This window comes from Pseudophryne corroboree, chromosome 7 (assembly GCF_028390025.1).
Source record: "Pseudophryne corroboree isolate aPseCor3 chromosome 7, aPseCor3.hap2, whole genome shotgun sequence".
NCBI classification, from domain to species: domain Eukaryota; kingdom Metazoa; phylum Chordata; class Amphibia; order Anura; family Myobatrachidae; genus Pseudophryne; species Pseudophryne corroboree.
Genome location: NC_086450.1, coordinates 50,659,951 through 50,685,106, shown reverse-complemented (window position 1 = coordinate 50,685,106; position 25,156 = coordinate 50,659,951). Strand labels below are relative to the sequence as shown.

General features: G+C 48.0%; 1 protein-coding gene and 1 long non-coding RNA gene across 5 annotated transcripts in view; one reads left to right on the top strand and one right to left on the bottom strand.

Moving 5' to 3' along the window:
* Positions 1 to 25,156, bottom strand: part of SPAG16 (sperm associated antigen 16) — a 1,801,610-nt gene that overhangs the window by 811,666 nt on the left and 964,788 nt on the right. The window lies entirely within an intron of this gene.
* Positions 1,593 to 5,555, top strand: LOC134944529 (uncharacterized). The gene is made up of 5 exons (XR_010181892.1): positions 1,593 to 1,912; positions 2,443 to 2,513; positions 3,364 to 3,413; positions 4,810 to 4,850; positions 5,310 to 5,555. It is a non-coding gene; the product is annotated as an uncharacterized LOC134944529 (long non-coding RNA).

Genomic DNA, 25,156 nt, shown 5'->3' with positions numbered 1-25,156 from the left:
ACGTATAGTCTCACACAATGTAAGGGGCTTAGTTGCATAGGCGTGCGCAGCACATTTTATTAGGGGGTACACCATCGGAGTGGTGTGTCTACCACCGCCTTTTGGGCGTGTCTAGCACCATCTATTAACGGTCAACGCAATAAAAAATATCCACCCTTGTACCAATCCTAATAAAACAGATACATTGTCAGATGTTATGGGGTGCACCAAACAAACACCCCTGATGGCACTCACTGCATTTACACTGCTCCTCCTCAGCCTGGTCTGGCTCCCCCTCTCTTTCCCCTGCAAGCTGCAGCAGCTTACTTACAAGTCAGTCACTCACTGACACTGGCAGTCGCAGACTAGTACTGCTGCTGCTGCTGGAAAAACGAGTGATGTGTCAATGCTGCTGCCAGCCGCCGTCCAGTATTGAATTTGTCTTCCTAAGAGGAACGCTGGCTGCATGCTGATCCTCATCAATGGCTGGCGTTGGCATAGCATAGAAGAAGAGAGGTGGGCATGTGAGCAGCATGACATAATCACATCATGCTGTGTTTGTACATGGAGGTGGAGCTGGGAATTTGAAAGCCGATGTCAATGGCACCCTTGATTAACCCAGGCGTCCGGTCAGTAATGCAGTCCTGACAGGGTGCAGCGCAGAGGGGCCAGTAATCAGCCTGCTCAGTTATCGCTGCATCAGGCATGTGAGATCGGGGTGCCAGACATTAGGGGGTGCCTGTGCGCACCAGGCACCCCCCCTGCGCACACCTATGCTTAGTTGTACCATTAATGTAGACCACAGGTTCTCAAACTCGGTCCTCAGGACCCCACACGGTGCATGTTTTGCAGGTCTCCTCACAGAATCACAATTGAAATAATGAGCTCCACATGTGAACCTTTCAAAATGTGTCCGTGAGTAAGTAATACACCTGTGCACTTGCTGGGTTACCTGCGAAACATGCACTGTGTGGGGTCCTGAGGACAGAGTTTTAGAACCTCTGATGTAGACTATGCTTTTCTCCATTTATACTGTCCAGACCACTCCGCTACTAACTGCCATGTTACAGGCTGTGTTTAAAAAAGAAAAATGACAGTTAGAAGCTGATTGGTTGGTACTTTATCACCGTGCTATTTATCACTCTCCGAGGCTTGATAAATCTGGGCCTATATTCCCTACCACATGTACACGTACACACATACACGCTAGGGTTAATTTTAGTTGGTAGCCAATTAACCTACTAGTATATTTTTGGATTGTGGGAGGAAACCGGAGCACCCGGGGAGAATATACAATCTCCACAAAGTTAGGGCCATGGTGAGCAGATGTACTAAGCCATGAAACGTGATAAAGTTGAAAGAGATAAGTACCAACCAATCAGCTCTTGTCATTTTTCAAACACAGCCTGTAACATGGCAGTTAGGAGCTGATTGGCCAGTACTTTATCTCTCTCCACTTCATCACTTTTCAAGGCTTAGTACATCTCACCATAAATTTTAAGTGTCCCTGTTGTCCTATAGGAATGACAGGAGGTTTGGTTTATATGTTGAATTCAATAAAAACTCACAAAGTATAAAACAAAGAGTTTAACAAAGAAGCTACGGATGGATATTGGTTACAAAATGACCCACAATAGTCCGGTAACGCAGGTGTAATAGCCGCTCTTCAGCGGACTCTTGGTCACTATTAGGACGGCTTTACCCTCGTATTGTAGTTTATTTATTTGAACCAATATCCTTTATCGCACAAATCATAGAGAACGTATTACAGAGTGATGTTATGGAGATACAGTTACACCCTTTATATGCCATGGCCTGGACACTGTTATTAGTGAAATGTGATGTCATAGTTACACATTCCGTACTTACTACTGCTCCAAGGCTGCAGCAGGTCACTGCACCCCTGACCATCCAGAACATCAGACGTGTCTTGGTAAGTGAGATTTCCTGGGCTTTATATAGTACAACTATGCAGAAACTAATACCAGAGTAATAATTATCAGAATAAACACGTATTCAATAATAAATAATAGCGGTAAAGCAAATCTCTTTATGTCACTGATTACATTATGTGACATTGTAGGTGGAGTGGGTAAAACCATGCTGCGCTGTAGGTGGGGTGGGTAAAACCATACTGGGCTATAGGTGGGGAGGGTAAAACCATACTGCGCCGTAGGTGGGGTGGGTAAAACCATGCTGCGCTGTAGGTGGGGTGGGTAAAACCATACTGCGCTGTAGGTGGGGTGGGTAAAACCATACTGCGCTATAGGTGGGGTGGGTAAAACCATACTGCGCTGTATGTGGGGTGGGTTAGACAAGTACATACAGCTTCACACATTGACACCTAGATAATAATGGTGGATGACCTGTCCCTGTTACTATTTTGCATTTCTCTGCCACATTTATTAATATGTATATATATTATATAGGATACTAATAATTTTTTGTATTTGCACTCTACAGCTTCAGAAAAATGGCAGAAAAGATGGATTTTATCCAGGTCTGTGCCCAAAGCATGGCCCGCTTTTACACCAGTAAGTAGATACAGCTGTGAAATAATATATATGTATGTTGCGTTGCTCCTGCTCATCACACTACCTAATTGTAAGCGCACTCATTTTCTATGATGTTTAGAGGGGGAAACATGGGGAAATGATTTCAAATCAGCCTGTACCCCCCAAAATGTGCAAACTAACACTAGATAGCAAAGTCATTGGGGCTCTTATAAGGTGTCAAATGGCTGATTTTCTCATTATTTAATAACAATAAAAGTGAATAGAAAGCCGGTGTTTTTCAGCAAATTAATGCGATAAAGATAAAGATCGGGCCATAAAAATGCCTGGAAGTAGATTTTTCTGTCATTTTTGCCAATTGATAATAACACCTGTAACTCCCACCTGCAAACCTAAAGCACCAATCCCAACAATACAACACCCCTATATACCAGCTAATTAGCCCATTATTCTGCAGAATATCATCCCAAAAATAACATGTCATGATTGGCCATATTAAGCTAATTAAAAATTAATTGCCTAAATAATCATTAGTGGGAGTGTCCCAGGGGTCCTGAACCAAGTCCTGACATTTATACCTTAAAATAGGGATTTCCCAAACGTTACAGCTGCTCAGGGGCTGCATAGAAAAGGCCGCATTATGTCCTATGGAGGGTAAACGTGGCTATATTTGTGCAGCTAATTATATAGCAAAAACATTTGTGTCCACTTATTTTAAGCTGAATTCAGCGGCTAATTACATTTTACCCATAGTGTGTAATATACAGTGTAGTAGAGTATATAGAAACAGTCTACCAGCCACAGTGCCCATCAGCGGCAGCTACAGAATCCAAGACACTAGTGTGACTGTTGCTTTGCATTTTATTTACAGGCGTTGTCCTGGCATTTGACGAAGTGGAAGACAGCATCAGTAGAGTACAAGTAAGTGAATAAAACATCTATACATCAGTCTAGGGAATGTGGGGGAGACTGAGCTGTATGGCTCTGGTATACAACAGTTGGGCAGTACGGATGGTGTAATGGTTAGCATTGCTTCCTCACAGCATTCAGGCCATGGGTTCAATTCCCACCATAACCCTAACTGTGTGGAGTTTGCATATTCTCCCCGTGCTTGTGGGCTTCCTCAGGGAACTCTTGTTTCCTCACAAAATCCAAAAATATACTGGTAGGATAATTGGCTCCTACCGAAAATGAACCCGTGTGTGTGTGTGTATATACATGTAATTAGGGCAGACTAGATGGGCCAAGTGGTTCTTATCTGCTGTCATAATTCCAGGATTCTAACAGTTATTAATATTTGGTGGTGGAAACTGTGTTAAATAATGTTTCACCTTTATATTTTTACATCACCAAAGTTACCCCAACAGTAATTGCTGCAGTGTGCGGAAGGCATAGAGACTGATAACCTGTCCTCCCGCATCACATGCTCCTGGGAAACGCTGTCTTACATTATTATGCACTTTCACTGTTACTTTTAGTCCATATCTATCCTTGCTCTGTGGTGGAGAGAAATCTATATAATCAGCTATGACCTGTCCTGAGGAGGATATATGCAGCGGGGAACAGAGGGGAAGGAGTCGGGACCATGGGGTGCAGAGAGAGGGGGCCAGGGAAAGTGTTGGGGAGAGGGAACCCTCGCCCCAGCGATCACTGTGTCTAATATACAGGTTGAGTATCCCTTATCCAAAATGCTTGGGACCAGAGGTATTTTGGATATGGGATTTTTCCCTATTTTGGAATAATTGCATACAATAATGAGATATCATGGTGATGGGACCTAAATCTAAGCACAGAATGCATTTATGTTACATATACACCTTACACACACAGCCTGAAGGTTATTTTAGCCAATATTTTTTATAACTTTGTGCATTAAACAAAGTGTGTATACATTCACACAATTCATTTATGTTTCATATACACCTTATACACACAGCCTGAAGTCATTTAATACAATATTTTTAATAACTTTGTGTATTAAACAAAGTTTGTGTACATTGAGCCATCAAAAAAACAAAGGTTTCACTATCTCACTCACTCAAAAAAGTCCGTATTTCGGAATATTCCGTATTTCGGAATATTTGGATATGGGATACTCAACCTGTACTAGTGTATGTAATGATGGAATATTGTTCCCATTACACTGACACCCCCACCTTTGCCCACCCTAGTCTGCTGACTGTCACCTGTAACATTTATGGCCATCTTGTTATCTTCTGAATGAAATGTAATAAACCTGCAACATTTATTAAGTAGCTTGTAATGGTAATTACATTCTATATTCCTCCTAAAATGTATTTTCCTTCCTGTAACACAGTACCATCGCAGACTGAAAAAGATGGAGAAAAAGAGAAATAAGTAAGTGACTTTCGTAGCTGCAGAATGCCAGTATAACTATTATCCAATAACTCCTTACAGGCCTCCCTCACTCCCATCTCACTCCCCTTCAATCTTCTTTTCTCTCTGCTCCACATCTGTCTACTCCCCCACTGCCAAGCCTTAGAAACACAGAATTTGATGGCAGATAAGAAGCATATGGCCCATCCAGTCTGCCTTATACCTGCTCTCCTTCCCCTACAGAATACTCCTCAAGCCCTCACCTCAGGTACAAGGCCCCCTCCAGCTCCACTGCTCCCTACATCTCCAACTTCATCTTCATAGATGCTCCCTCCAGCCCTTCCTCCACTCTAGTAACTACAGCATTTTCCCATTGTCTTTCCCTCATAATGTCCATATTTATGGCCTTCTACACTGCTTGCATTCTGTCCATAAGTACCTATAGCTTTGTCACTTAGAAGGTTTCTCTTCTCTTTATAGGACCAAGACTCCACGCCTCTCATGGGGCAACTCATGGAGCAATGACAACGCCTATGAGAGGTTGATTTAAAAAAAAAAAAAAACCATCAAAACAAAAAACCATCCAAAAAAAAACCAGCATCAAAAAATAAAAAAAAAATATCAATGGGGGGGTATTGTCGTACTGAGGTGGATGTTGAGGGCAGCTGTGATCATGTGGTAATTTTCTTGACTCTAGGAGAGGCTGGTAGACTGGAGGAAGTGTTGGTACTTACCTTAGGTGTAACTGTGGGGAGTAAACCCTTTGTTACCCATTTATTTGGTAACTCCCCTCAGCTACACCTAAGGCAAGTACCAACACTTCCTCCAGTCTGCCATATTTCTTTTGGCCTTTCATAGAGCTTTACCACATGATCACAGCTGACCTCAACATGCATCTCAGTACGGCAATTCCCCTCCCATTGACTCACATGGATTGTAATGTCATTCTGACCTGGGTGCCTGTGGCTGGGCAATGTCAGGGGAAACAACACATTCAGCCTGCCCAAAGACCATCACTTCTTTGCCACTTATCCAGCTGAGGAATGTGAGCAATCCACCAGGACCAGTTGCAGCTGCTTCAAATCTGAGGCCTTTCCACCTCCCGCAGCTGAAACCAGGAAGTCCATCTGATGCTCCAGCACTCAACATGAAGACCAGCACCCCCTGAGGTTTCATGTCATCAAGAAACTGTGACATACATGAACCAGGGCAATTATTATATCATTCCAATTCATGCAACAAAAAATATATAGAAAAATAAAAAAAAATAAAACTCTAGCTCTTTGCTGTCTAAGAGTAATTTTTGTGGGGATCTGCCGATGTGATGCATATTGGGCCTGATTCCGATGCCGTCGCAAAGCGGCTACAGTTCGCAAATCAGTCGATGTTTACTTACTGTGCACACATCTGAGCCACACGAGAGAGTGAAATGCAGTGGCGGTTGCAACAAGAAATTAGTTGCAAAGGGAGGGACAGGAAGACATAACGGGGAGTATTTGAATAAACACAGGTGTGTCATGGTTGTCCAGACAGTGTTTTCTGGGCGTGTGTATAAATTAGCAGTTGCGATCCTGACTTGCTACTGGAGAGCAGCTCAGCCTGTGCGTCTACAGTCACTCAGACTCTGTGACATGAGCCAATTTGCACTGATGGTACCGATGTGCGACAGCAATGGGCATCCCTATGTTCAGGTTAGCTTCTGCCCATATTAACATATAGACACAATCAGGGCCGGTTCAAGCCCGCTCGGCGCCCCGGGCAGGAAACGGGGCGTGGCCTAATACAGGGGGCGTGGTCAGTTACGCCCCCTGTACATTACTAGCGCCGCTTGACTGCTGAGCGGTGCGCGATGACGTCATCGCGCACCGCACAGCAAAAGGTCCTCTCCACGAAGGGAAACTAGACGCGTCTAGTTTCCCTTCGTGGAGAGGACCTTTTGCTGTGCGGTGCGCGATGACGTCATCGCGCACCGCTCAGCAAAGGTACACTCCACGAAGGGAAACTAGACGCTACGCGTCTAGTTCCCTTCACAGGAGGCGGGGACACAGCGGGCAGCGGACAGGGGACACAGCGGGCAGCAGTGGCGGATCTTGCCACGGTGCGGCGCCCTCCGGATGGCGCCAGCGCCCTCCGGAAGGCGGCGCCCCAGGCAAAAGTCCTGCTTGCCCGTGGCAAGATCCGCTACTGGACACAATTGCGTACGGCAAAAGATAGCAACAGCAGCAGCAAGAACAACCGCACCTGAATTAGACGCATTGACTGTAACAAAATGAATGTTCTTATTTGTTGGCTCTAGTTTTATGTTTCTTTCGCTACGTACACACTGGTGCGACCAGCGGTGGTGCAGATGTGCAGGGCGATTACCCTTTGCCCTGCGCATCGAAATATTGCCGGTACACACTAGGCAGATATTAATGAGCATCGGAACAATCACTGTTCTGTCCCTCATTAATAATCACTGCATGGCATGCAAGGTTGTGAGATTCGCCATTCAGTAAGGCCAAACGCAAGTTTGTATCCAGCGTTACTTACATTTTTACTTCCATTTTGTCTCTAGTTCTCCTCAAGTAAACCCGTTAAGATAAGGAAATGGCAATTTTTATCGGCAAATTGGGAATGTAACATAAATGAGACCGAATTACTGAATAGAATGGTCACGCCATTCCGTTTAAAGGGGCAATTTGCAAAGTATCCCTGCAGGTATTTACGATCCTCGAAAACAGATGGTCCTAGAGAGGAAAAGTGGGTCTCTTGTAAAGCCACAACATCTGGTTTCTCCTTAAAAAAGATGGATAGGTCTAATCTTTGCTTATTAACATTTAATTACAGAACTTGCACTATTTAAACGGGTGGTCTTCAGTATGCCGAATGTCGGGATCCCGGCGCACATTATACCGGCGCCGGAATCCCGACACCCGGCATACCGACAGCTATTCTCCCTCGTGGGGGTCCACGACCCCCCTAGAGGGAGAATAAAATAGTGCGGTGCGCGTAGCGCGCCACCGTGCCCGCAGCGTGGCAAGAGCAGCGAGCCCGCAAGGGGCTCCTTAGCGCTCGCCACGATGTAGGAATACCGGCGGTCGGGCTCCCGGCGCCGGTATGCTGGTCGCCGGGAGCCCGAGCACCGGCATACCGTACTACACCCATTTAAACAACAGGAAGGGAACCAGTGTCGGACTGAGGCATGAAGGGCCTACCGGGGGGGATGCAGTGGTAGCGCCCCATACTTAGGGGTGTGGTCAGTCTCTAGAGGGGTGTGGCTAGTCACCACAGATGCTTGTCTAATCATTGGAGAGTGTATAGTCTAAGCCCCTTGATAAATATACATAGTAAATACTGCTAGAGCATGCATAATAATGTACCAGATTAATAACAGCAATATACTGTAGGGAATGCACCATATTCCTGTGCAGTATAAGGTAACATATGTATAATGTATAAATTTTGCAGTCTTCTAGAACCAGATCCCTAGAGTATGAGGTGGGCCCCCAGGCAGTGGGGACCACCGTTGGTTTCCCCTGTACCCCTGTGGGCAAGTCCAAGCCTGAAGGGAACTATAGGATTCAAGGCAAGAACCCAGTAAAGACTAGGCGAGGCTGAGTCTGTGGAACATTTTCCAGAAAAATAACTCAAAACCCAAAGGGGGAAGGCGGATATGACACAAAAAAAAGAGTGACATAGAGGAGAAAACCAAAACAACCCAGTATATTGGGTCTGCATAACTACAGCGGGGAGAGAAACTAGGTGCAGTAGTACAACATGTGGGGACACGTGACCGAGTGTCTCCACCCATTAAATCAGTACGCACTATAAAAAATACAGAATACCTAAAACATGAATGATAAGCATACTGTATGCACAAGTAACTAAAGCATACGTCTGATAGTTATGACAAAATACATTAAAGAAGACATATGCAATATGGAGAAACAAAACAATACTCTAACAGATTAAATGACCATCACATCAACTCTTGTAACCAGAAGGAAGGACACTGCTAAGGCGCTGTTAAGCCTAAGGAGAAAACTCCGGGCATAATAGTCAGAACCTAGTAACCATCCAGGATCATAGGAGAAGCTTCTCAGGCAGTGGACCATTCCGTGTGAGGTGAAGGTTGTTTCTAAGGCCCAGAGGGAAACTTAACAGAAATGTCCCAGTCCAAAAGCAGCTTGACTCTAGCGCTTAAGGAGGACACTATACATGAAGAGCTTATTGGAGATAATTAACTTTACCGAAAACACCTAACGATATGGGATCTCCGGTACTCATAAGGCTGTTGTGATAGGGGCCAACGATCTCTGTTTTGCAATGGTCAGCGCAGAGAAGTCAGGAAACAGCTGTAATCCGCTAAGGTTGTCAGAGTCCCCTGCATATCTTCCCACCTTGAGGATACGTTCTTTGGTGGTAAAGAAATGAATGTAAAGAAGAGTATCCCTCGGTAGAGAGGATGAGACTGAACGGGGTCTAGGGAGACAATGGATTCTATCAATAAATCTCTTGCATCCGTCTAAGGCAGTAGACTGCAGAACAGGGACAAATCATAGTGCTCCAACTCTGCGTTAGATACTGAAACGGGAATTCCACGAATTTGAATATTACTATATCTTGAGCGGTCCTTCATGTCAGCAATCTTCTCTTTAACGCCTCCAATTTGATTTGTTGTTGATCATGGGTGGAGATAAGGTCACTGAGGGAAGCCACCAATTCCTCCATTTTACACTCCAAGTAATCTGTATGGTCACCAATGGCAACCAACTCTGTTTTAACCTCGTCAATGGTGGCTGACAGCTCTTGAGTAAGGTCAGTTTTAAAGGCCAATCAGATTTGAACAGGGGGTTTTGACCGTGAGCGGAGTGTCAGAATCAGAGTCAATCCCAGGTATGGAGAGAAGACCAGGAGTACTGCCTGTATTCTCACTCCCAGAAGGGATAGACACAGGCTAGGCCATGCCCCCCTCATCAACTAACATTTAAAAGATAATTTAATAAAAAATTCTTGCTGGGACATGGGTTTCCGATAAGAGGCTGCCCTGGCAAAGAGTCGGCAGTAAAGTAATAGTGGCAGCCATAAAGCCACGCTTCTGCAGAGGCTAGGAGGAGCACCAAGTCTGACAGGAAGGACTCCAATGATCCCTCTCTGGGAAAACTCTCCCCATAGGGTTATAGCAGCCAACACAATCTGTTAGTTAAAGGGCCAAGGTTTTAAAAAGTAAACTTTTTTGGGGTTGATGAACTGCCCAAACCACTGTTCTCATTGAGAATTTTGAGAACTACAGCATGGTGTGCCTAGTGCAGGAGTACGGATAGCCATTGGTGGTTAATACATTGATGGTCACCATCGATGACGGTACCATTGATAGTATAAAACCATTTGATTGGTATAATAGGATTTTAATACCTACCGGTAAATCCTTTTCTCTTAGTCCGTAGAGGATGCTGGGGATGCTTCAAGAACCATGGGGTATAGACGGGATCCGCAGGAGACATGGGCACACTATAAGACTTTGAATGGGTGTGAACTGGCTCCTCCCTCTATGCCCCTCCCCCAGACTCCAGTTATAGGAACTGTGCCCAGGGAGACGGACATTTTGAGGAAAAGGATTTATTTAATTATTTTAAACTAAGGTGAGATACACACCAGCTCACACCTCAAACACGCCGTACAACATGGCATTCAACAACAACAGTCACAGACCGACTGAACTCAACGCAACATGAGCGTAACTATAACCAAACTGCAGATACAGCCCGCACTGGGACGGGCGCCCAGCATCCTCTACGGACTAAGAGAAAAGGATTTACCGGTAGGTATTAAAATCCTATTTTTTCATACGTCCTAGAGGATGCTGGGGATGCTTCAAGAACCATGGGGTTTATACCAAAGCTCTAGAACGGGCGGGAGAGTGCGGATCACTCTGCAGCACCGATTGACCAAACAAGAGGTCCTCCTCAGCCAGGGTATCAGACTTGTAAAACTTTGCAAAGGTGTTTGAACCCGATCAAGTAGCAGCTCGGCAAAGTTGTAACGCCGAGACTCCCCGGGCAGCCGCCCAGGATGAGCCCACCTTTCTGGTAGAATGGGCTTTCACCGACTTCGGTAACGCCAATCCTGCCGTAGAATGAGCCTGCTGAATCGTATTACAATTCCAGCGCGCAATAGTCTGCTTAGAAGCAGGAGCCCCAATCTTGTTGGGAGCCCACAGGACAAACAGAGCCTCTGTTTTCCTAATCTGCGCCATTCTGGCGACATAGATCTTCAAAGCTCTGACCACATCGAGAGACTTTGACTCCGCCAAGGTGTCAGTAGCCACTGGCACCACAATTGGCTGGTTAACATGAAATGATGAAACCACTTTTGGCAGAAATTTCTCAACTCCACTCTATCAGCATGGAAAATCAAATAGGGGCTTTTGTGAGACAAAGCCGCCAACTCAGACACTCGCCTTGCAGACGCCAAGGCCAACAACATGACCACTTTCCAAGTAAGGAATTTTAACTCAACCTTGCGCAAAGGTTCAAACCAATGTGATTGCAAGAATTGCAACACCACATTAAGGTCCCATGGCGCCACTGGGGGCACAAAGGGAGGTTGGATGTGCAGCACGCCTTTTACGAAGGTCTGTACTTCAGGAAGGGAGGCCAATTCTTTTTGAAAAAAGATCGACAAGGCCGAAATCTGTACTTTAATAGAGCCTAACTTTAGGCCCGCATCCACACCTGCTTGTAGGAAATGTAGAAAACGTCCCAGGTGAAATTCTTCCGTAGGAGCCTTCTTGGATTCACACCAAGACACATATTTTCTCCAAATACGGTGGTAATGCTTTGCCGTTACTTCTTTTCTAGCCTGAAGAAGTGTAGGAATGACTTCACTGGGAATACCCTTTCGGGCTAGGATTTGGCGTTCAACCGCCACGCAGTCAAACGCAGCCGCGGTAAGTCCTGATACACGCACGGCCCTTGTTGTAACAGGTCCTCCCGAAGAGGAAGAGGCCAGGGATCTTCTATGAGCAACTCCTGAAGATCTGGATACCAGGCCCTTTTTGGCCAATCCGGAACAATGAGGATCGCCTGAACCCTTGTTCTTCTTATAATTTTTATCACCTTTGGAATAAGTGGAAGTGGAGGGAACACATAGACCGACTGAAACACCTACGATGTCACTAGGGCGTCCACCGCTATCGCTTGAGGGTCCCTTGACCTGGAACAATATCTCTGAAGTTTCTTGTTGAGGTGGGACGCCATCATGTCCACTTGAGGAACTCCCCAACGACTTGTCACTTCTGCAAAGACCTCTTGATGAAGACCCCACTCTCCTGGATGGAGCTCGTGTCTGCTGAGGAAGTCTGTTTCCCAGTTGTCCACTCCTGGAATGAAGACTGCTGACAGAGCGCTGGCATGTCTTTCCGCCCAGCGAAGAATCTTCATGGCCTTGGCCATCGCCGCTCTGCTCTTTGTACCACCTTGGTGGTTTATGTACGCCACTGCTGTCACGTTGTCTGACTGAATCAAGACCGGCAGACCCCGAAGATGATGTTCCGCTTGCAGTATGCCGTTGTAGATGGCTCTTAATTCCAGAATGTTTATGTGTAGACAAGCTTCCTGGCCTGACCACTTTCCCTGAAAATTTCTTCCCTGTCTGACTGCTACCCAGCCTCGGAGGCTTGCATCTGTGGTCACCAGGATCCAATCCTGAATCCCGAACCTGCGTCCCTCCAGAAGGTGAGAACTGTGCAGTCACCACAGAAGGGAAATTCTGGTCCTGGGAGATAGAATTATTTTCCGGTGCATGTCCAGGTGAGACCCGGACCACTGGTCCAGCAGGTTCCACTGAAACACCCTGGCATGGAACCTGCCATACGGAATGGCCTCGTAGGCCGCCACCATCTTCCAAAGCAACCGAGTGCAGTGAAGAACTGACACCTTTGCCGGTTTCAGAATCTGTTTTACCATGTTCTGTATTTCCAGAGCTTTTTCCACTGGAAGAAAAACTCTCTGCAATTCTGTATCCAGAATCATACCCAGGAAAGACAGCAGTGTCGTTGGATCAAACTGTTATTTTGGCAAATTTAGGAGCCAACCGTGTTGTTGCAGAATCGTCAGTGAAATTGCAACATTCTTCAACAATTGCTCCTTGGACCTCGCCTTTATCATGAGATCGTCCAAGTACGGGATAATTGTGATACCCTGCTTGCGCATGAGAACCATCATTTCCGCCATTACTTTGGTGAAAATCCTCGGAGCCGTGGACAAACCAAACGGCAACGTCTGAAATTGGTAATGATAATCCTGCACAGCAAATCTCAGGTAAGCCTGATGTGGAGGATATATGGGGACATGTAAGTAGGCATCCTTTATGTCGACCGACACCATAAAATCCCCCTCCTCCAGACTGGAGATCACTGCTCGTAGGGACTCCATCTTGAACTTGAATCTTTTCAGAAACAAATTGAGGGATTTTAGGTTTAGAATCGGTCTGACTGAGCCATCCGGCTTCGGGACCACAAACAGGCTCGAATAAAAACCTTCCCCATGTTGAGACGGGTACCGTGACAATCACTTGATTTTGACACAACCTTAGTATCGCAGTGCTTACTATCTCTCTTTCTGGAAGAGAAGCTGGTAAGGCAGATTTGAAAAATCGGTGAGGGGGCACGTCTTGAAACTCTAACTTGTACCCCTGGGTTACAATGTCTACTATCCAGGGATCCAGGTCCGAGTGTACCCAGACATGGCTGAAGAGCTTGAGACGTGCCCCCACTGGTGCGGACTCCCGCAGCGTCATGCGGTGGATTTGGTAGAAGCCGGAGAGGACTTCTGCTCCTGGGAACTTGCCACAGCCTGTGACCTTTTTCCCCGACCTCTCCCCCTTGCAGCAAGGAAGGAGGACCGACGTCCTTTTTTGAATCTATTGGGCCGAAAGGACTGCATCTGATAGTGAGGCGATTTCTTCTGCTGTGCAGGGATATAAGGTAAAAAGGAAGACTTACCCGCGGTAGCCGTAGACCAGGGACGTGCAGTCAGGGGAGGCAGTGCCTCCCCTGTCATAATGATTAAAATAATAAAAAGAAGATATTTATAACAGAGTCTGTTATCAATATCTTTTTTCCTTATTTTAATAATCCCCCCCCTGTGGCTGCTTGTGAGGGTGGGAGGCAGCGGGAGAGGTGCCTCCCGCTGCTTACACTAAAACTCCGGGCAGCGGGGGGCGGGCAGGGGGCGGGGCGCAGCAATGGGCTGTGAAAGCCCATTGAAAATGAATGGACAAGCGGCACCTATACTGGTGCCGCAATGACAGGGGCGTGCATTCAGCTCCGATGAATGCACGCCCCTGTCAGTGTCCAGATGTGATTGGCCCAGCGGATCCAGTGCAGGATCCGCTGTCCAATCACCCCCTTCCTGGCAGCAGCAGGCGCCGTGGGCTGTGTGGGCGCTCGCTGCAGCCAGCGCCGCTACTATGGGAGAGACGTCATGAGTCATGACGTCTCTCCCATAGTACAGAAGAGACGAGCCGGCGGCGGACGGACGGAGGACGGACGGAGGACAGGGCTGCAGGAGCGGTAAGTATGTGTGTGTGTGTGTGGTTTTTTTTTTTATGTGTTTGTGTTGGGGCACAGCAAGAGGGGCACAACAACTGGGGGGCACAGCAACTGGGGGGCACAACAACTGGGGGGCACAACAACTGGGGGGCACAACAACAAGGGGCACAGCAAGATGGGTACAGCAACTGGGGGGCACAACAACAAGTGGCACAGCAAGAGGGGCACAACAACAAGGGGCACAGCAAGAGGGGCACAGCAACTGGGGGGCACAACAACAAGGGGCACAGCAACTGGGGGGCACAACAACAAGGGGCACAGCAACAGGGGCACAGCAACTGGGGGGCACAACAACAAGGGGCACAGCTATAAGGGGCACAAGTACAAGGGGCACAGCAACTGGGGGGCACAATTACAAGGGGCACAGCAACTGGGGGCACAGCAACTGGGGGGCACAAATACAAGGGGCACAGCAATTGAGGGGCTCAACTGCAAGGGGCACAGCAACTGGGGGCACAATTACAGGGGTCACAGCTACTGGGGGCAAAGCGACTGGGGGCACAGCGACAGGGGGCACAACTACTTCGGGCACAGCTAGGGGCAAAGCTACAAGGGGCACAGCGACTGGGGTCACAACTACTGGGGGCACAGCGACTGGGGGCACAACTACAAGGGGCAGAGCAACAGGGGCACAGCAACTGGGGGGCGCAACAACAAGATGCACAGCAACAGGGGCACAGCAACTGGAGGGCACAACAACAAGGGGCACAGCAACAGGGGCACAGCAACTGGGGGGCGCAACAACAAGGGGCACAGCAACTGGGGGGCGCAATAACAAGGGGCACAGCAACAGGGGCACAGCAACTGGGGGGCACATCAACAAGGGGCACAGCAACTGGGGGGCACAACAACAAGGGGCACAGCAACAGGGGCACAACAACAAGGGGCACAGCTATAAGGGGCACAAGTACAAGGGGCACAGCAACTGGGGGGCACAGCCACAAGGGGCAAAGCTACAGGGGGCACAGCTACAAGGGGCACAGCGACTGGGGGCACAACTACAGGGGTCACAACTACTCGGGGCACTGCTACTGGGGGCACTGCTACAGGGGGCAAAGCTACTAGGGGTACAGCTACTAGGCTCACAACTATTGGGGGAGCCTGCTCCATCATCCCAGTTAGCAGCAGCACTGTCCCCTGTCTGTGCTAACGTCTTCCCGCGTCAGTGAGGGCATAATATTCATTAATTTCTCTGACGTCCTAAGTGGATGCTGGGACTCCGTAAGGACCATGGGGAATAGCGGCTCCGCAGGAGATTGGGCACAACTATAAAGAAAGCTTTAGGTCTAACTGGTGTGCACTGGCTCCTCCCACTATGACCCTCCTCCAGACTTCAGTTAGAATCTTGTGCCCGGCTGAGCTGGATGCACACTAGGGGCTCTCCTGAGCTCCTAGAAAGAAAGTATATTTAGGTTTTTTATTTTACAGTGAGATCTGCTGGCAACAGACTCACTGCAGCGAGGGACTAAGGGGAGAAGAAGCGAACCTACCTAACAGGTGGTAGTTTGGGCTTCTTAGGCTACTGGACACCATTAGCTCCAGAGGGATCGACCGCAGGACCCGACCTTGGTGTTCGTTCCCGGAGCAGCGCCGTCGTCCCCCTTACAGAGCCAGAAGCAACGAAGAGGTCTGGAAAATCGGCGGCAGAAGACTTCGGTCTTCACCAAGGTAGCGCACAGCACTGCAGCTGTGCGCCATTGCTCCTCATGTACACCTCACACTCCGGTCACTGATGGGTGCAGGGCGCTGGGGGGGGGGCGCCCTGAGGGCAATATATAACACCTTGGCTGGCAAATCTACATCATATATAGTCCTAGAGGCTATATAGATGTAAAATTACCCCTGCCAGTATTCCAGAAAAAGCGGGAGAAAGTCCGCCGAAAAAGGGGCGGGGCCATCTCCCTCAGCACACTGGCGCCATTTTTCCCTCACAGCTCCGCTGGAAGGAAGCTCCCTGGCTCTCCCCTGCAGTCTGGACACTACAGAAGGGTAAAAAAGAGAGGGGGGGCACTAAATTTAGGCGCAGTATAGATATATATATATATGATATATAAAAAAAAGCAGCTATAAGGGAAAACACTCATTTATAGTGGGATCCCTGGTTATATAGCGCTCTGGTGTGTGCTGGCATACTCTCTCTCTGTCTCCCCAAAGGGCTTTGTGGGGTCCTGTCCTCTGTCAGAGCATTCCCTGTGTCGGTACGGCTGTGTCGACATGTTTGATGAGGAGGCTTATGTGGAGGCGGAGCAAATGCCTGTAAATGTGATGTCACCCCCTGCGGGGTCGACAGCTGAGTGGATGGTGCTGTGGAAGGAATTACGCGACAGTGTCGACTCCTTGCATAAAAGGTTTGACGACATACCTAATGTGGGACAGCCGGCTTCTCAGCCTGTGCCTGCCCAAGCGTCTCAAAAGTCATCAGGGGCTCTAAAACGCCCACTACCTCAGATGACAGACACAGATGTCGACACGGATACTGACTCCAGTGTCGACGACGATGAGACTAATGTACCTTCCAGTAGGGCCACACGTTACATGATTGAGGCAATGAAAAATGTGTTGCACATTTCTGATGTTACCCCCGGTACCACAAAAAAGGGTATTATGTTTGGAGAGAAAAAACTACCAGTAGCTTTTCCTCCATCTGAAGAGTTAAATGAAGTGTGTGAAGAAGCGTGGGCTTCCCCTGATAAAAAGCTGGTAATTTCTAAGAGGTTACTAATGGCGTACCCTTTCCCGCCAGAGGATAGGTCACGCTGGGAAACATCCCCTAGGGTGGATAAAGCGCTCACACGCTTGTCAAAGAAGGTGGCACTACCGTCTCCGGATACGGCCGCCCTGAAGGAATCTGCTGATAGAAAGCAGGAGGCTATCCTGAAATCTATATATACACACACAGGTGTTATACTGAGACCGGCTATTGCTTCAGCCTGGATGTGCAGTGCTGCTGCTGCGTGGTCAGATTCCCTGTCAGAAAATATAGATACCCTAGACAGGGACACTATATTGCTAAACGTAGAGCATATAAAAGACGCACTTTTATACATGAGGGATGCACAGAGGGATATTTGCCGGCTGGCATCCAAAATTAGTGCAATGTCCATTTCTGCCAGGAGAGGGTTATGGACTCGGCAGTGGACAGGAGATGCAGATTCTAAACGACACATGGAAGTTCTGCCTTATAAGGGTGAGGAGTTGTTCGGGGATGGTCTCTCGGACCTCGTTTCCACAGCAACAGCTGGGAAGTCTACATTTTTACCCCATGTTCCCTCACAACCAAAGAAAGCACCGTATTATCAGGTACAGTCCTTTCGGCCCAATAGGGGCAAGCGGGTTAAAGGCGCGTCCTTTCTGCCCAGAGGCAGAGGTAGGGGAAAGAAGCTGCAGCATGCAGCCAGTTCCCAGGAGCAAAAGTCCTCCCACGCTTCCTCTAAGTCCACAGCATGACGCTGGGGCTTCACAGGCGGAACCAGGTACGGTGGGGGCCCGTCTCAAATATTTCAGCAATCAGTGGGCTCGCTCACGGGTGGATCCCTGGATCCTTCAAGTAGTATCTCAGGGGTACAAGCTGGAATTCGAGACGTCTCCCCCCCGCCGTTTCCTCAAATCTGCCTTGCCAACCACTCCCTCAGGCAGGGAGGCAGTGTTACAGGCAATTCACAAGCTGTATTCACAACAAGTGATAGTAAAGGTGCCCCTACTTCAACAAGGAAGGGGTTACTATTCCACAATGTTTGTGGTACCGAAACCGGACGGTTCGGTGAGACCCATTTTAAATTTGAAATCCTTGAACACATATATAAAAAAATTCAAGTTCAAGATGGAATCGCTCAGGGCGGTTATTGCAAGCCTGGACGAGGGGGATTACATGGTATCACTGGACATCAAGGATGCTTACCTGCATGTCCCCATTTACCATCCTCACCAGGAGTACCTCAGATTTGTGGTACAGGATTGTCATTACCAATTCCAGACGTTGCCGTTCGGTCTATCCACGGCTCCGAGGGTCTTTACCAAGGTAATGGCCGAAATGATGATACTCCTTAGAAAGAAGGGAGTTTTAATTATCCCGTACTTGGACGATCTCCTGATAAAGGCGAGGTCCAGAGAGCAGTTGTTGGTCGGGGTAGCACTATCTCGGGAAGTGCTACAACAGCACGGCTGGATTCTAAACATTCCAAAGTCACAGCTGGTCCCTACGACACGTCTACTGTTCCTGGGGATGGTTCTGGACACAGAACAGAGAAAAGTGTTTCTCCCGGAGGAGAAGGCCAAGGAGCTGTCATCTCTAGTCAGAGGCCTCCTAAAACCAAAACAGGTGTCGGTGCATCACTGCACGCGGATCCTGGGAAAAATGGTAGCTTCCTACGAAGCGATTCCATTCGGCAGGTTTCATGCAAGAACCTTTCAGTGGGACCTGTTGGACAAGTGGTCCGGATCGCATCTTCAGATGCATCGTCTGATAACCCTGTCTCCAAGGACAAGGGTGTCTCTGCTGTGGTGGCTGCAGAGTGCTCATCTTTAAGAGGGCCGCAGTTTCGGCATACAGGACTGGGTCCTGGTGACCACGGATGCCAGCCTTCGAGGCTGGGGGGCAGTCACACAGGGAAGAAACTTCCAAGGACTATGGTCAAGTCAGGAGACTTCCCTGCACATAAATATTCTGGAACTAAGGGCCATTTACAATGCCCTAAGTCAGGCAAAACCCCTGCTTCAAAACCAGCCGGTACTGATCCAGTCAGACAACATCACGGCGGTCGCCCATGTAAACCGACAGGGCGGCACGAGAAGCAGGACGGCGATGGCAGAAGCCACAAGGATTCTCCGATGGGCGGAAAATCACGTGTTAGCACTGTCAGCAGTGTTCATTCCGGGAGTGGACAACTGGGAAGCAGACTTCCTCAGCAGGCACGACCTCCACCCGGGAGAGTGGGGACTTCATCCAGAAGTCTTCCAACTGATTGTAAACCGTTGGGAAAGGCCACAGGTGGACATGATGGCGTCCCGCCTAAACAAAAAGCTAGAAAAGTATTGCGCCAGGTCAAGAGACCCGCAGGCGATAGCTGTGGACGCTCTAGTGACACCGTGGGTGTACTGGTCGGTTTATGTGTTCCCTCCTCTTCCTCTCATACCAAAGGTACTGAGGATAATAAGGAGAAGAGGAGTAAGAACTATACTCATTGTTCCGGATTGGCCAAGAAGAGCTTCGTACCCGGAACTTCAAGAAATGATCTCAGAGGACCCATGGCTTCTGCCGCTCAGACAGGACCTGCTGCAGCAGGGGCCCTGTCTGTTCCAAGACTTACCGCGGCTGCGTTTGACGGCATGGCGGTTGAACACCGGATCCTGAAGGAGAAGGGCATTCCGGAGGAATTCATTCCTACGCTGATTAAAGCTAGGAAAGAAGTAACCGCAAACCATTATCACCGCATATGGCGAAAATATGTTTTTGCATGGTGTGAGGCCAGGAAGGCCCCAACGGAAAAATTTCAGCTGGGCCGGTTCCTGCACTTTCTACAGTCAGGGGTGACTATGGGCCTAAAATTGGGTTCCATTAAGGTCCAGATTTCGGCTCTATCGATTTTCTTCCAGAGAGAACTGGCTTCACTACCTGAAGTTCAAACTTTTGTTAAGGGAGTGCTGCATATTCAGCCCCCTTTTGTGCCTCCAGTGGCACCTGGGGATCTCAACGTGGTGTTGGATTTCCTAAAGTCACATTGGTTTGAGCCACTTAAGACCGTGGATTTGAAATATCTCACATGGAAAGTGGTCATGTTGTTGGCCTTGGCTTCGGCCAGGCGTGTATCAGAATTGGCGGCTTTGTCATGTAAAAGCCCTTATCTGATTTTCCATATGGATAGGGCAGAATTGAGGACTCGTCCCCAGTTTCTCCCTAAAGTGGTATCAGCGTTTCATCTGAACCAACCTATTGTGGTGCCTGCGGCTACAAAAGACTTGGAGGCTTCCAAGTTGTTGGACGTAGTCAGGGCCCTGAAAACATATGTTTCCAGGACAGCTGGAGTCAGAAAGACTGACTCGCTATTTATCCTGTATGCGCCCAAGTTGGGTGCACCTGCTTCAAAGCAGACTATTGCTCGCTGGATCTGTAGTACGATTCAGCTTGCACATTCTGCGGCTGGACTGCCGCATCCTAAATCAGTAAAAGCCCATTCCACGAGGAAGGTGGGCTCTTCTTGGGCGGCTGCCCGAATGGTCTCGGCTCTACAACTTTGCCGAGCAGCTACTTGGTCGGGGTCAAACACATTTGCAAAATTCTACAAGTTTGACACCCTGGCTGAAAAGGATCTAGAGTTTGCCCATTCGGTGCTGCAGAGTCATCCGCACTCTCCCGCCCGTTTGGGAGCTTTGGTATAATCCCCATGGTCCTTACGGAGTCCCAGCATCCACTTAGGACGTCAGAGAAAATAAGAATTTACTCACCGGCAATTCTATTTCTCGTAGTCCGTAGTGGATGCTGGGCGCCCATCCCAAGTGCGGATTGTCTGCAATACTTGTATATAGTTATTGCTTAACTAAAGGGTTATTGTTGAGCCATCTGTTGAGAGGCTCAGTTGTTATCATACTGTTAACTGGGTATTGTATCACGAGTTATACGGTGTGATTGGTGTGGCTGGTATGAGTCTTACCCAGGATTCAAAATCCTTCCTTATTGTGTCAGCTCTTCCGGGCACAGTATCCTAACTGAAGTCTGGAGGAGGGTCATAGTGGGAGGAGCCAGTGCACACCAGTTAGACCTAAAGCTTTCTTTATAGTTGTGCCCAGTCTCCTGCGGAGCCGCTATTCCCCATGGTACTTACGGAGTCCCAGCATCCACTACGGACTACGAGAAATAGAATTACCGGTGAGTAAATTCTTATTTTCTCTCTCTCTCTCGCTCTCTCTCTCTCTCTCTCTCCTCCTGTGGATTACTTTGTTTGTAAGTATAATTTTCATTTTTACAGGTACCCCTTTTGGATTCTACTGGACAAGTGGACGTGACCGGCGTGGGATGTAGGTAAGTGATCTCTCTCTCATTTTTACAGGAACCACCTATTGGATTCTACTGGACAAGTGGACGTGACCGGCGTGGGATGTAGGTAAGTATGTGTGAGTGTGTAAGTGTGTTTTAATAAATTTTTACTTTCACGGTGTGTGGGTTGTGTTTTTATTTGGGTATTTTTGTTGTTGTAGAACTACAGGTACCAGCGGGCCCGTTATTTCCCCGCATGCTGGCACTTGAGGTTCTCCAAGTACCAGCAAGCGGGGGAGGCTTGCTGGGCCTTGTAGTTCCACAACAAAAAACAATATTCTTTTTTATACACACTTGTGGCTATCAGCCCGGCACCCACCGCCCAGGGGTGCTGGGGACAGCCTCGGGCTTCACCCCTGGCCCTTGGGTGCCTGGAGGGGGGGGACCTCTTGATTTAAGAGGTCCCCACTCCTCCAGGGAACCCCGGCCAGGGGTGACTAGTTGGGGGGGTAATGCCACGGCCGCAGGGACCTACATAAATGTGTCCCCCGGCTGTGGCATTATGTCCCTGGCTAGTGGAGTCCGGTGCTGGTTTTAAAAATACGGGGGACCCCTACATCTTTTGTCCCCCGTATTTTTGGAACCAGGACCGGTCTAAGAGCCCGGTGCTGGTTGTCTAAATACGGGGAACCCCTGTCCAATTTTTCCCCAGTATTTAAACAACCAGGACCGGCTCAAAGAGCCCGAGGCTGGTTATACTTAGGAAGGGGGACCTCACGCATTTTTTTTTTACATTTTTTAACCCATTCAGATCCTTCTCCATTAAGTTAATGGAAGCCCTGGACAACAAAATTGCATTCATGTCCTCCTCCCACTCCCTTCCCAAACACTAATTTTTATTTTTTTCTATAAAAATGTACAATATATCACAAGTATGATGAGCAGGCAGGCAGCGGGCATTGGCGGCATCGGACTGAGGTGCAAATTAGTGGCGGAGGGCTGGGTCAGTTGATGGTGGGCTAGTTTGTAAGCCATTGGCAGTGGCAGCAGGCATCGGCTAAGTGGCAGTAGTGGGCATTGGCTCGGCGGCGGTAGGGGTCATCGGCAGGATTCGGCGGACATTATGGCTGCAGTGCCTCACCAGCCTCTGACCTCACCGCATGCCACTGCCGTAGACACCAGGTCAGTGAGGCCGTCGCCAAACAAAACCCTACCGTTAAACGGTAGAGCCTCCATCGCCTTCTTAGAATCAGCATCAGCATTCCATTGATGTAACCACAACGCTCTCCTTGCAGAGACCGCCATGGCATTGGCCCTTGAACCCAAAAGGCCAATATCCCTTACAGCTTCTTTTAAATATGCTGCAGCGTCCCTGATGTGACCCAGAGTCAAAAGTACACTATCCCTGTCTAGGGAATCTACCTCAGATGACAAGTTATCTGCCCACTTTTCCATAGCGCTACTCACCCATGCCGCAGCAACGGCAGGCCTGTGTAGCGACCCTGTAGTGATATAAATGGATTTTAGTGTATTTTCCTGCTTACGATCCGCAGGAACCTTTAGGGCTGCCGTGTCAGGGGACGGAAGCGCCACCTTTTCGGATAGACGCGATAAAGCTTTGTGTACCATGGGGACTGACTCCCACCTTTCCCTGTCCCCAGAGGGGAACGGATATGCCACTGGAATTCTTTTGGGAACATGTATCTTTTTGTCAGGATTTTCCCAAGCCTTTTCAAAAAGTGCGTTTAGTTCATGAGAGGTAGGAAACTTACCTCAGGTTTCTTTCCTTTAAACATACAGACCCTTGTATCAGGGACAGCAGGGTCCTCAGTAACATGTAGTACGTCCTTTATCGCCACAATCAGAGCCGGCCATAGGCATAGGCAAACTAGGCAATTGCCTAGGGCATTTGATATGCCTAGGGGCAGCAGCAGCTTCTGCTGATTAAAATGATATGTGGCATGCCTATATTCTGTGTGTAGCATTTCATATGCAGATACAGCCACAGTCGCACACAGTACTATATAGGCATGCTGCATATCATTTTAATCAGCAGAAGCTGCTTGTGCATCCTAGCCACATAGCAATGCAAATAAGATGCATTTAAAAAAAAAGAAAAGGTGCCTGACGTTAGCATTGAGGCAAGATTTATGAGGACACATCTGTATCCAAGCAGAGTCAGAGGTCACAGTGTTAGTGGCAGTGTGAGTGCTGTGTACATGTGAGTGGGTTAATTGTGCAGTAGTATTCGGAATATGTGTAAGGAGCATTATGTTTGTCATGTAAAAATGCATTAATAATGTGCAACATATGTGTAAGGGGCACTATGTGTGTCATTATGTGTATAAGGGCATTAATAATGTGCGGCATATGTGTAACAGGGTACTACTGTATGTGTGTCATTATGTGTATAGGGGCACTAATAATGTGCAGTAAATGTGTAGGGGGCACTATGTGTGTCATTATGTGTATAAGGGCATTAATAATGTGCGGCATATGTGTAATGGACATTATGTGTAAAAGGGCATTAATAAAGGTTGTCATAATGTGTAAGGCACATTATGTTTATAAGGACATTAATAATGTGTCTCATATGTGTAAGGGGCATTACTGTGTGGAATTCTGTGTATAATGCATTACTAATGTGTGGCATTATGTGTATAAGGTACTCTACTATGTGGCGTTGCGTATAGAAAGGGCACTACTGTGTTGTCTAATGTGAATAAAGAGCAATAGGGTGTGGTGTAATGTGAATAAGGAGCAATTCAGTGTGATGTAATGTGAATAAGGGGCTCTACTGTGAGGAGTAACGTTTAAGGTAAAGTGATACTGTGAGATGTAATATGAATTATGGACACTATCGCATGATCAAATGTGAATAAAGTTGCAGTACTGTGTGGCGTAATTGGAATTGGTGTTATCATTGTGAGGCCATGCCCCTTGCCAGCAAAAACACACCCCTTTTTGGGCTGTGTGCAAAATGTACGAACTGTTCCTATTTAAAATATAGGGGATACAAACCCCAAAATAAGGACTGCTATGGGTGAGGGGTGATGGTGCTGGGAAAGAGGTGCAAGGTCAGAGGCCTTGTTTTTGTTTTGATAGGGGGCACCAGCCAAAATCTTGCCTAGGGCATCATATTGGTTAGGGCCGGCTCTGGCCACAATCATGTACCGAATACTCTTGGCCAGTTTTGGATGTAATCTGGCATCACTATAGTCGACACTCGAATCAGAGTCCGTGTTGGTATCTGTATCTACTATCTGGGCAAATGCACGTTTCTGCAACCCCGAAGGGGTCTTGGTCTGTGACAAAGCATCTTCCATGGATTTTCTCCATGTTTGGTTCTTAAACTCAGATTTATCAAATCTCTTAGTCAATTTTGTCACATTTTCATTTAAAACACTCAACATATTTACCCAATCCTCCGTCGACGGTGCCGACACAGCCACTCTCACAGTATTTTCTGTCCCCACTCCAGCCTCCTCCTGGGAAAAGCATTCCGCCTCAGACATGTCGACACACATGTACCGACAGCCACAAGCACACTGGGGCTATAGGAGACAGACCCACAATAAAGCCTGCAAGAGGGACACAGAGAGAGATCTGCCAGCCCACACCCAGCGCCTATCCCGGTACTGAGGCCAGTAAGGTGACTGCCCAGCCCTGTTAGCGCTTTTAATATAATCAATCAGCACCAAATTGCCAGTGCCCCCCCCCCCCCCCCGTTTTTCACCCTGTTACTTGTACAGCAGTGCGGAG